Raw genomic sequence first — 12,181 nt, forward strand, 5'->3', positions numbered from 1 at the left:
TGTTTGGGCCAGTACCAACCAATCCAAGACCAAAGCTGGCAATTCTCTATGGGCCAAAAATGCTATTAAGTCTTGCCAAGGTTCAGTTTCAACCTGTTTTCCCATCCAGCCCTAACAGCCTCTAGGAACTGTGAGAGGGAGGTCATGGCATTGTGTGGGAAGATTAGAGACAGGTCAGAAATTATCCAGTAGGTGGAATCCAGCGATGGATTCTTGAGAAGAGGGTGGACCACAGCTTCCTTAAAGTGCTGGAGTACTACCCCCTCCTGTAGGGGAGCATTAATCACAATCAGAGCCCACCTACCTGTCACCTCCTGAGAAGCTTTCACAAGCCACGAGGGACATGGGTCTAAAACACAGGTGCTTGCACACATACTCCCTAGGATCCTGTCAACTTCCTCAGGAGCAACAGGGTCAAATCATTCCCAGATAACAGGGCAAAAACCTGCCTTAGGAGCCTTCACCAGATCAGCAACCACACCAGCATTTAACTGGGAATGAAGTTGAGCAATTATGTGTGGATGCTTCTTGGAACTACTGAAAGGATTGTGTTGTGGAAATGTGCTTTCTGCAGTTTTCCTTTCTGAAGTTTCCCTTTCAGCAGTACCAAGAAGATTCCAGGTGACCCTGAGGACACAGACAATCATCCACATGACCTCAATGGCTCTCTAAAAGAATGCAAATGTCTGCAAGGAATATAAATCCTCCTGTCATTCTAGTCAGAGCTGAAGAAGCTTCTTGGATAAGAAGCAAAATGTCTTCAAAGAAAAACAAGAAAGTCCAATTGCCTCTTGAAAAAGCACATTTGGGATAACCACGATCTGGAAAACTGAGAATCTCCATAGACACTTCACTATAGTCCAAGAGTATCAAACTCAAGGCCCGGGGGCCAGATCCAGCCTGTGGGGTGCTTAGATCTGGCCCTTGGGGCTGTCCTGGAAACAGTGAAGGACTGGTCTGCAGTGCCTCTGCCAGCGAAAATAGAGCTCGTCTTCTCTGACAGAGGGGTTGCAGGAGACCATTGCAGTTGAAAACGGAGCATGTGAGGGCCGTAGGTAGCCCTCCTGAGCTCTGTTTTCATTGGCAGAGGCTGTAACAGCCAAAAACGGAGCTCAGGAGCCCATTTTTGCTCAGGCCACAACAGGTGCCCAACATGAGTGATGTCAAGCTGGCCATGTCCATCCTGGCCACACCCATCCTGGCCCCCCAAGGTCAAACACAACCTGATGCAGCCCTCAGTGAAATCAAGTTTGACACCCCTGCTACAGTCCATCACACCATCTTCCCTCTAAAGATGCAATGCATCATATGCAAAAATTTCAATTAGTCAATATTTCCTTATCTAAGCAGAGAAACAGAATGACCACTTGCAGGCAAAAGCAATGAAAGCAGCTTCACCAATAGGCTTTGACCCAAAGAGGGACATAATTTTCAAACACAATTGTTTTATTCCAAGCTAATTCTTTTGCTCGTTTTGACCAGAAGACACTGTAAATCTGGAATATTTTGAAAATACTTTGTAAATTGTGGCTATGCTAATTCTATGAGTATTCTTTTTAGAGGGATTTCCTGTTTTGGAAAAAAATACAATATTAGCTGATTAAAGAAAAGAAAAATAAGGTCAGAAAATATTAACTTGGGAAGTTTACATAATTATATTCAAGAAAAGAGATAGGCATATGGATTTTTACTGATTTGAAATTTTACAAATAAATTTATAAATTACAAATTAATTAAATTACAAATAAATCCATCCTTTCTTGCCTTTATTCTTTGGCACACAAAAACATGCACATATCAAAATTCACTTGAAGTAAATTGCCAACAGGTTAGTATAAAAATTGCTATGTTCAGATAAGGCACAGCAAATAGAATTGCATTACCATCCTTACTAGTGTAAACAGAGTTGATTATACGAAAGGAGATATTTGAAAGTAATTCCTAATTCCTTTCTAATTTTTATGTGTATTAATTGGATTATGTTTTTAATACCAGTTTTATCCTTTATCAACAGTGGTGGTATCCATCAATATATAGACAGAAAGTGAAGGTTTAACTGAAAGTTTATATTCTCATTTTTGTTGCTATTATTTTACTGCAGGTTTCAGTTTGACATAAAGTCATAAAACATTTTTATTTTCAAGTAAAGTTACATTAGCTACAATCCCCAGCTATTTTAAATATATCATTTCCTATTGATTTCATTTCTGGGATAATTCTTCTTCCCCACTCTCTGGTTTCCATAGCTTCTCAATCTCTCCCTTTTGAAATAAAAATGAAAAAATGTCTTTTAACAAAGGTATTTTATAATTATCTTTGTATTCAGCAATCTAAATATTTTATTTTATTTAAAACACCTGTTTGCATAATACCTCATAAATGTGCTAGTAGATATCATCTTTCTTCAAATCAGTTGTTGCCACTTTTATTTAATTTACCAAAGAAAATAAATAAACTTGAGGTTTAATTTCAAAGCCTTTCTACTGAGTCAGTATAAAATGATTTTTGCAAGGCCAAAACTGCATCTTTGGCTGTTGCTACACCAATCTAGTTCTTTTTTTAAAAAAATATGGAGGGTTTATTTTTCTTTTTTCTTTTAAAGTATAAATATTATATCATTGTTAACTTTAAATATATAGTTTTTTTTTAAAAAAAAATCCCTTATATTAAAAATAAGCATATACTACTCATAAAAACAGCACGTAAGCACAATTGCATTTTAATGGCTTTTGTTTGGGGAGCATTAGCAACATTCATTTCTGTACTCGATAATGTTGCAGAGTTTTAAGCATTATTACAGCAGTCAGCTAGAATTTGCTTGTCTTTTTTTAGGAGGGGGGAAACATCATTGAGAGAGTACACATTTAAAGCTCTTTGTTTTTCTAGTGTTCCCAGGGTTTCCTTGCATTCAAAACCCACTATAAATGCTGTTTTTTGTCAGAGCCAAAAAGAGTAAGTGTTTAACTTATAATAGGTTGACACAGCAGCAGAATTGGCAAACTACTCTCTCTCACTCAAGAAATAAATATACAAACAGTCTAAATAAGACAAGATTACTTTTTTTACCGAAGTAAATCAAACCATGTCTTCTGATGCACTAACAGTATGAGAAGGAAATGATTATGGCTCCCTGCTGGCATCCTGTTATGACTGACAGGAAAAACCAACAACGTTGCCATTTGGGATGTCTTGTTCAGGAACTTTCTGGAGGATAGTAAATTGGTGTTGGCACAGAGACAGAAAAAATAAAATGATTTGATTCAGCAGTTTTTCGTTTTGAAATCTCCTACTGCTAAAGGAAGAAGTAAATATTCATCAAATGATCAAAATATATATATATATATATTGATTTTTATTCTGCATTAGCAGCTCAAAGTCAAGATTCCTGACAAGGTGGAGGTTGGGGTTTGAATGATTCTCTTTGAAATAAGGATATAGGCCCTAGGCTGAGTGTTACTGTGCATTCTGGATCTCTAGCAAAAAGAGTATTAGAGCCATAGGAGGCTAAATTTTTAATATTTAAGGACTCTATAGGACCAGGCCTCTCACTCCTTTTTGATAACTAAATTGTTGTCATTCATATGAAAAATAAATCACGTTGTTCCTACTTGCATCCCTCTGCCATTATTCAAGAATGACTCTTTGGCCCAATTTCTATGTTACTCTGATAATTTTTTGATATTGCACCTGAATAATTGCCATCTTTACCATTATGGGTATATGCAGTAGGCAGAAGCAGTAGCTCAACTAGATAAAAGAGAGACACTTTATTTATTCTCCTTATGCATCTTCCATTCATGATTGCTTGCTGTGAACATCACAGTAATCTGAAATGATGTGGGGGCGGGAGGGAGGGAGAAATGGTCTTAATGTTACTTAGACCTTGCATGACAAGCCCAGCAGAAGTAAGATAAGCAATTAAATAAGAAAAGTTGTTCTAGAATGAGCTGCATCCTCCCCCCCCCGGCCAGGCATTAAGATATAAACTGCACCCCTGGCTGAAAATAAGTAAATATATATATTAATGTAGTTGATTTACTATATATATTTATGGAATGCAAAATATTGAAAATAAAAAGACATGCAACCTTCATGAACGCTTTGCTGTGCTAAAAAATGGTTTTAGAATGCCTTCCCTTGTATTAAAATTGCATTCGTTGCTGTAGAAAAAGAAAGGGGATTTGTTTACTGCCTTCCAGTCTAAGGCACAAATAGTGTAACTAGCAGAGTGTTAACAAATTTCCCAGCTGTCATAGATGCTTACAATTCAGCAAACATCTTTAACTGCACAGCTTTAAAATTAAATTTTCCAAACATTACTGCTAATGCTTTAATGGTATGCAAATTGCCAAGAATTCAGCAGCACCAGAGAAGCTGCCCTCTCACCAATATAAATAGTTTATTTTTAGAAGAGTTGTATTTTTTTTAGAGAGGCTCTGGACATTACAAGGAGTACTGTTGACTGGATGTGTCAGTGATGTATCTTTGTAGCAGCCAAAGGAAAACCGATTTGGGGACATGTGCCAGCTTTTAATGTGAAAACAGCTTGAGTAAATCCTCTGCATGAATTTCTAAATAACTGCTGCTAGCAGGATGAATAAATCACTAGTTTGTTTTCCCCAGAATGGGGTTCCAACATGATTTGGGCTCCAATTTCCATCAACCCTATTATGCTGGCAGGGACTGACAGGACTAAGAATCTAAAATAATTAAAGGCACCCCATTGGAAAAGGCTGTGTTTCGGCTGCACTTCCTATAATATCAAAAGATAGTGTTGTTGTTGCTGATCAGAATCAAGAAACTGTTATTGACCTCACTCCACATCCTGAAATTCCCCATCCCAAATGTGGTTTTCCGGCCCTATGAGGTCCTTCTGGAATTCCCTGCAGAATGAGAAATCCTGCCCATTTCACTGGTGGACAATACTTTCTTGCAGATGATTTTAGCTACAGTGATATATTCTGGCCTATTTAGAGACAAAAGGTTGATTTGTGCTGTATGAAATTCCATATGCATGTGGAAAATTTTCTAAATACTGATTAGATCTATGTTCTTTCCAGGAAAAGCCAGGAAAAGTATTTGTACAACCAGTTTTCCAATCAAATTTCTTGTAGTGGGATGGAATATGAATATTGAAACACATATTTTTGAGCCAATATATCTGCAAGTGTCACACTGTCTTTTGATTATGTATAACTAAAAAGAATAAAATATAGTGACTTGAAAACCACAGCTTTCTAACACTAGAGCTTTCTTTTTGGTAGTTATCTGTAATAAGGGAGAGTATGTCTATTAAGAAGATACATGATCAGTGTTTCATAAAATGAATTGAGGTTTAAAATAATAAATGCTTTGAAATATTGGTTGAATCCTAACTTTTATTCTGCTTATGAAAATGAACTTCATCTAAACAATTTTACAGAATAAGATTTTCCAGTCTTCTTTTATTTTGTTTTGTTTTATTTTTTTACAGCTACTCTTCACTATCTGTTCCTGAAGGCTGGAGAGCTTTCCCAGATACTTACTCTATAAATTTAGTAATTTGTTCATTCATCCATTCTATAAACAGATATGTATAATGGCATGTGGTTTGGGAAGCTGAAAAGGAATGGATAAATATTAGATGCTTGTCCTAGGTTCTAAACCTGGATTTTCTCTTCAGTAATTCTCTAATGTTGTCATAAGATGTGGAGTATTATACTAAGTCTACAACAATGTGGTCTTTTAGTCTTTCCCCTTTTTCCTCTTAGGTGTTTTGCAATTCATATCTTGTTCATCCATGCAAGAAATTCTTACCATAGATCTTTGGGAGACAATGATTTGATCACAGCTGCACAGTAAATGTAGCAGAGCAATGGATTTGCACTCTATCACACCGAATGTTCTTACTGTAGCAATTTGTGATAGAAATGTTAGAGATGAATAAATATTAAATAATAAACCAGCTTCCCAAATTCACATCATAAAAAGACAAAGCTTGTTAGACAGGATCAGAAACATTTCATCTAAGAGCAGTCATTGCTTTGGAAAGAGATGTTTACTTAGTTACAATATCTGCTAGCTTTCTTGAACACTGGTAGCAAAGCAGTATAAAAACACAGCAAACAAATAAATACATTTCAAAGTAATTCTCCCAAGTGTTGGCAAAATAATATGGAAAGAATGATATCAGTTGAGCATCAGTGATATTCTGGGACTGGGTAAAAATGTAAGCATCTGTCTGTCTGTTGCATTCAACCAAATATAAAGTAATCTATCACATATTGATAGCATTAATTATGAAGGATTGTATCTGGGAAATATGATTTCTCACCTATGCTGTCTGATTGAAGGATACACACGTTCTTCATACTACTGTGCATTTATTCATTAAAAGATCATTAAAGGATATTTAAAAGTCTGGTATGTTGCAATTTGGAGGAGGTAGTTTCTTGGATTTATATTTATATTGTGGGAGGGGGTGTTGCCAGCAGCCTTGAAGGAGGCAGTGGTAGGTACACTTTCACCTGTAACTGGTTGCTCCCCTGTCATGCCAGATAAACCTGAAATTCTCTGGCATCACCATCAAGTTTCTTTGCTCCAGTGGTATCCTTTGTGAGATAGCACTTTCCCTGAAAAAGCAGCTCCATGACTTGGGGATCTTCCAGGTTGGGATTAGAATGATCTAATCACAAATCCTACCCTCCAATTAGAACAGCATGGTCTTCTCTGAGGTTCAGCTGGTACATCAACTGTGGCTCTACCTGGGGCAAGAAGATCTTGCTAAAGTGATCCGCATCCTTGCCATCACACATTTAGACTACTGCAACACAGGGCTGCCTTTTAAGAAGCTGGCAAATTACATCTGTGTTGTGGGCACTGCATAGGTTATACCCTATCAATAATGCTGGTGCTAATGTGGAAAACCTACATAGTTTGGCACCAAATTATCTGCAGGACCTCATTCTACTGTTGGAATTGGCTTGGCCAGTTCAGTCTAACCATGAGAAGATACTAGTGGATTTCCACTTTAGGGAGGTGAGGAAGACTGTGTCTTGAAGGAACTGATTTTCAGTGGCAGCACTGGTCCTTTGGAATGACGTCCCATTGGAAATCAGGTTTACTTCAACTTTGACTACTTTCCAGAATCATCTCCAAACAGATGAATTAAAACACTGAATCCTATTTTTCACTAAAGTGAAGTTACAAATATAATTAGCATACAAGATGCAAAAATAGCTGAGTAACCTATAACATCTTTATAACTTTAAAATATCCTTAAAATGTTTGTGCTTTTTAATTTTTTCTTGGCTTTTGAGCATTGCAATAGTCTCTGAAGATACAGAAGTGTTTTTTTTTTTAAAGAAATTGAAATAATCAATATCTACTTGATGTTTTCAGGACCTCTCTGAAATTGCAATGATACTCATAGAACATGAATTGTTGGCATGGGAAAAGAGTCTTAAGGCCTTGTGATAGATAACTTCATATAAAAATCAGAAAGAGCTCTTTGAACCTCACTTCTGCTTAGATTTGTGCACCCTGAAACATTTGCAGTAGTTGGGTAAAACATTACCTATAGTATTGAAAAAGCAGTTGATGAAGTGGAGGACAAACTAGCAGGCATTCCTTGTTTAATGATGCTCACTGGGGCTGGAAACTCTGTTGTGAAGCAAAGTGATCATAAGTCAAAAAACTATGATGCTTAGTGACAGCAATTCCATGAGTCCTGGTTGCATTGTTAAGCGAGGACCATGCAGCTCATTAACCAAGGATCTCACATGACTGCAGCTGACACTGTGACAGCCTTAAGAATATTCAGCATATCCAAAAACAATTTAAAAACAGGGGTCCTTGGTGCTCTCTGTGCTTGGTTGTTTTCTTGCAGATGTTTCATTACACAAATTAGGTGCAGTGCTGATGAAGTTACCTAGATTGATAATGAAACATTTGCAAGAAAACAGCCAAGTCCAGAGAGCACCAAGACCCCTACTTTCTATCTTGTGCTGCAAATATTCTCCTTTATTAATTTAAAAGCAACCTGCACCTAGGGTATGAATGTGGGCAAGCAAAGATTTTAACAAATCTGGAAGCCAGGGTGATCAAGGTTTCAATGTTCTTACCATGATTTTCTGCAGAACAGGTTCTTTAAAAAAATAAAAGAGTATTTTGGAGAACGATAAAAATCCCTAGATGAGCTATGGTGTAATGTAAAAAAATGAAAAAATATGATAGTTTCAGAAGTTGATGAGTTGCCTGCATGGGATGAGGTCATGGTATGTGTTTGAGAGAGAATCCTTGTTACAAGTACTAAATCCCTGAAAATAATGTTTAGGCTCTACTAGTATTTAAAATTCACAAACTACAATCAATAAAGTATCAGTTCATTAAAACAGTCAATAAAATATAAATAGATAACCAATATGAAAATACAAAATCAGCATTCACAGAGAAAGTCTTGAAAACCCAGGATTTTTTATTGGCAATGAAAAAGTATCCAAATAAGGCCACAAGTTTAACATTCAAACTGGCAGCCCGCGGGCCAGATCATGCACGGGCCACCCACACCCCCATTTTAGTGAAGGGGGAAAGTCATGATATGTCACATGATGACAATGTGACATCACGAGTTTGACAACCCTGTTCTACAATATGGAAGCCTTTGCAAACCATGTCTGGCTTTGTATTCTCACAGCATTACAACTAGGAAGCAGACAAAGCAAAGGAACTGCCTAGTGAGTTTAAACTACAATTAGAAAAGACCTAAATAGTATTTATGTCCTGTACTTTGTCATTTTTCATATCATGATATGGTGCATACATTTGTGAAATCTAAGGAATAACTTGTTTTACGTGACTTTAAAAACCCAGCACATTGATTGAAATGCGTTGAATAATTGGTAATTGTACTTTATACTGTACATAACAATGTTATTTTCTGAATTGTTTTCCCAGTTTCCCTTTCTAAAAAAAGGGTGGAACACTTGAAAAAGCTAAAGAAAGCCATGTTTTGTATATTTCCCTATTGAAGGGTTGGGGGGAAAAATACATACAGCTGAGGCAATTCCACATGTGAGCATTAGATCCAGATGAAGCCTGTTCTTAAATTGAGTTTGTAGGAATTCTGAGGTGAGTTGAGGTAGTTCAGAATAGTTTGTTATTTAACTGAAGCAAAATGATTTAATTGATCTAATTCAAATTCTTTCTGTCTAATTTCAAGCTATTGCTCCAGATCGCTTTGGCATTTTAATTGATTTTGCCACAGCAGCTTTGTTACTTGTGTGAAACCCCCATGGCAACAAGGGAAACATTGGGTGCAGTGTTTGCAGTATCTCCAGTCAGATCAGAATACTTAAATCACCCTCAGTAATTCCAACATTGCACTTCCAAAATAATGGGAAATATAGAGTGATTTGGGGAGAAGAATCCTTCATTTTTCCATACCTTCTAATAATTAATTTGACACTCATCCAAAAGCCTTGACTTTTGTGATTTATTTATCATATGTGCATGTGTGTGTGTGTGTGTGTGTGTGTGTGTGTGTGTGTTTTCTTAAGTTTTCGTGGGTATTTATATGTATGGTATTCAGCTTTGTTGGGTATTTTCCCACGTCATTATAGTTGTGCTTTTAAAGTTGTAGCAACGTTTCGGCAGAATCTCATCTGCCATCATCAGGCTTCTGTATTGTGTTTGTCTGTGAGTCAGACTTTCACAGCTGTTTCTGTTTTAAATTTGGGGCTAGCCTACTGCTGTGTTAGAATGGTTTTTTCTTAATCCTGATTGGTTGGGAGTCTTGGTCTGTGTTTATTGGTCTTGGAGTTTGCTGTATTCTGCTTGATTGGTGTTTCTAATATCTTCTGTCTGTTTTGTGGCTTTTTTTGTCTTGATTGGCTGGCAACATTGTGTTCCTGTATTGGAGGCTTTTAGTGCAGCTTGGCTCCGAGTAAATGGATGGCTATCATTTATTAGGAAGCTAGGTTTCAAACACACCCCAACCAGGCACCCAGATGAAACCTAGCTTCCTAATATATATGCATATAAACATGTTTATATTTATACTAATTGAACACAAAACATAGAATAATAGAGTTGGAAGAGACCTTGGAGGTCTTCTAGTCCAACCCCCTTCCCCAGCAGGAGACCTTACACTATTTCAGATAAATGGATGTCCAATTTCTTCTTAAAAATTTCCAGGATTGAAGCACTCACAACTTCCGAAGACAAGCTATTCCGTTGCTTGATTGCTCTCACCATTAGGAAATTTCTCCTTCATTCCAGGTTGCTTCTGTCTTAATTTCCAGCATTGTTTCTTCTCTTGCCTTTTGGTGCTTTGTAAAATTGATTTAATAGGTTATTGATTTTGATTTTATGAAAAAGACCTGTGAGTTAAATCACATATCTTGCTGCTTGAACCCTGACAATGAGCTGCACTGTATTCTGGAAAGAGTACTGTAATTCCTAATGACTATCTGTCGCTTCCTTTAGAAGAATCTACTATAGTAAAAGGTGGCATCCTGGGGTGGTCTTGGCTATAAATTTCATCATACTTTGGGCATCATACTTGAAAACATTGATTTTAAATGGTTCATTTTTCAAAACCTTGCTGGTTCTTTCCTAACTATCTAATGTTGCTGCAACTTGGTAAATACAGTCTAGCCTTGTGAGTTGTTTCTAGGATAGTGGGAGGATAAAATCCCATCTACTTAAATCATACTTCAAAACTGGGAAAGAAACCAGAACAGATTGCCCCCAGAATGACCTTGGACAGAACTGATAATTTATGAAAAACCAGATATCATTCTTGGTGGTTTTTTTGCAGTATACATAACTACTATTGTGAATGTTTTATTGGAAAGTGCTCCTCCTCAACAACAACAACAGGCAATTTTGAATAACACAGAAAAGACTTACTGACATCTGTGAGTCACAAGCTCCATACATTTCTTCAGGGGAAAAAAAACTCTGAAGAGTGACTGCAGCCAATGCTTTGTTTGGATGTGTACAGTATTTGGCTGCCTACAAAAATGTAAAATGGGAGCTTAGGAGCTTGAAAGACTGTGTCTTTCAAGAGTGGGCGTTAGAGCTGATAGCTCTACCAGTGCTTTGTGTCTATCCAGCTACATTTCTCTGACAGCTATTTTGTACTTCGAAAATCCAGCCCACACACCCATTTTGTGACAGTACAAATTGTCAAACCCTCAACATGTCAAAATTCCAAACGTGCCCACAAGCCTTCAGCTAGAAAACCTGAAGAAGACCCTGCTCTGCAGTGACTGGCAGCAACTGGCTGAGATTCCTTCTCCATCCATTCCTAAGAATGCCAATAATAGAACCTGGATCCTTCTTCACTCAGAGCATATAGTATACTTTCAGTCTGCAGCCTTTTCCTCCACCTCCCTCCCCAGCTATCACTATGTATTTTGTGGAAATAAGTCTTTCTGTACTTTTAACTACCACAGCATTTCTCTGTACATCAAATAAACACTTGCCATAGTCTATCTGCCCTGTATCAGTGGGGAAGGAAAGATTCCCCTTGTTTGATCGTGGTGTTGATATGCAAACTATTAAACATATTGTGCAAGATTGCCCACAATATGCCTTCTCTGATTCAGTAGAAGATGTGCACAAAATAACATCAGAAGCAATTGAATGGATTGCTGAATTCCAGCTGTTAGGTCACTGCCATACTCCCACAGACATTTTGGGTATAATTATGTGGATTGTGTGCATATGTTTACATACATACAGCAATCCTCATTATATGAATAATAATAATAATAATAATAATAATAATAATAATAATAATAATAATAATAATAATAAAAAGCAACAACAGCAACAAGCAACAACAACTCTATACTACTGTATATTGCAGTGTTGGTGCGGTGTCGGGGGGGGTTCAGTTCAATGTGTAGAGTGTGAAGAATGTGTGTTTGTGTTTATTTTCATGGTCATGATGTGCACTGAAGATGGTGTTTGATTTCATTGTATGAGGTGCAATGATAATAAAGTAAACTATACTAAAACTAAACCCCATTGAAGCACTACCTTAACGTGCTTGTGGGGTTATGTGCTCTGGGGAAGATGAGAGCTATGCCAGAGGTTCTGGACAGGTCTCCTCAGAGGAGTCAGACAAAGGGATTCTCTCTCTCTCTCATTAAAAATATGGAGAGACATAAACTTCAGAAAGCCATACCGGCTT

General features: G+C 37.1%; 1 protein-coding gene across 4 annotated transcripts in view; it reads left to right on the top strand.

Moving 5' to 3' along the window:
- The window catches only part of AKAP6 (A-kinase anchoring protein 6), a 268,358-nt gene that overhangs the window by 159,333 nt on the left and 96,844 nt on the right, over positions 1–12,181 (top strand). The window lies entirely within an intron of this gene.

This window comes from Notechis scutatus, chromosome 1 (assembly GCF_049901735.1).
Source record: "Notechis scutatus isolate UNSWTSFEM ecotype Mainland chromosome 1, rNotScu1.2, whole genome shotgun sequence".
NCBI lineage: Eukaryota > Metazoa > Chordata > Lepidosauria > Squamata > Elapidae > Notechis > Notechis scutatus.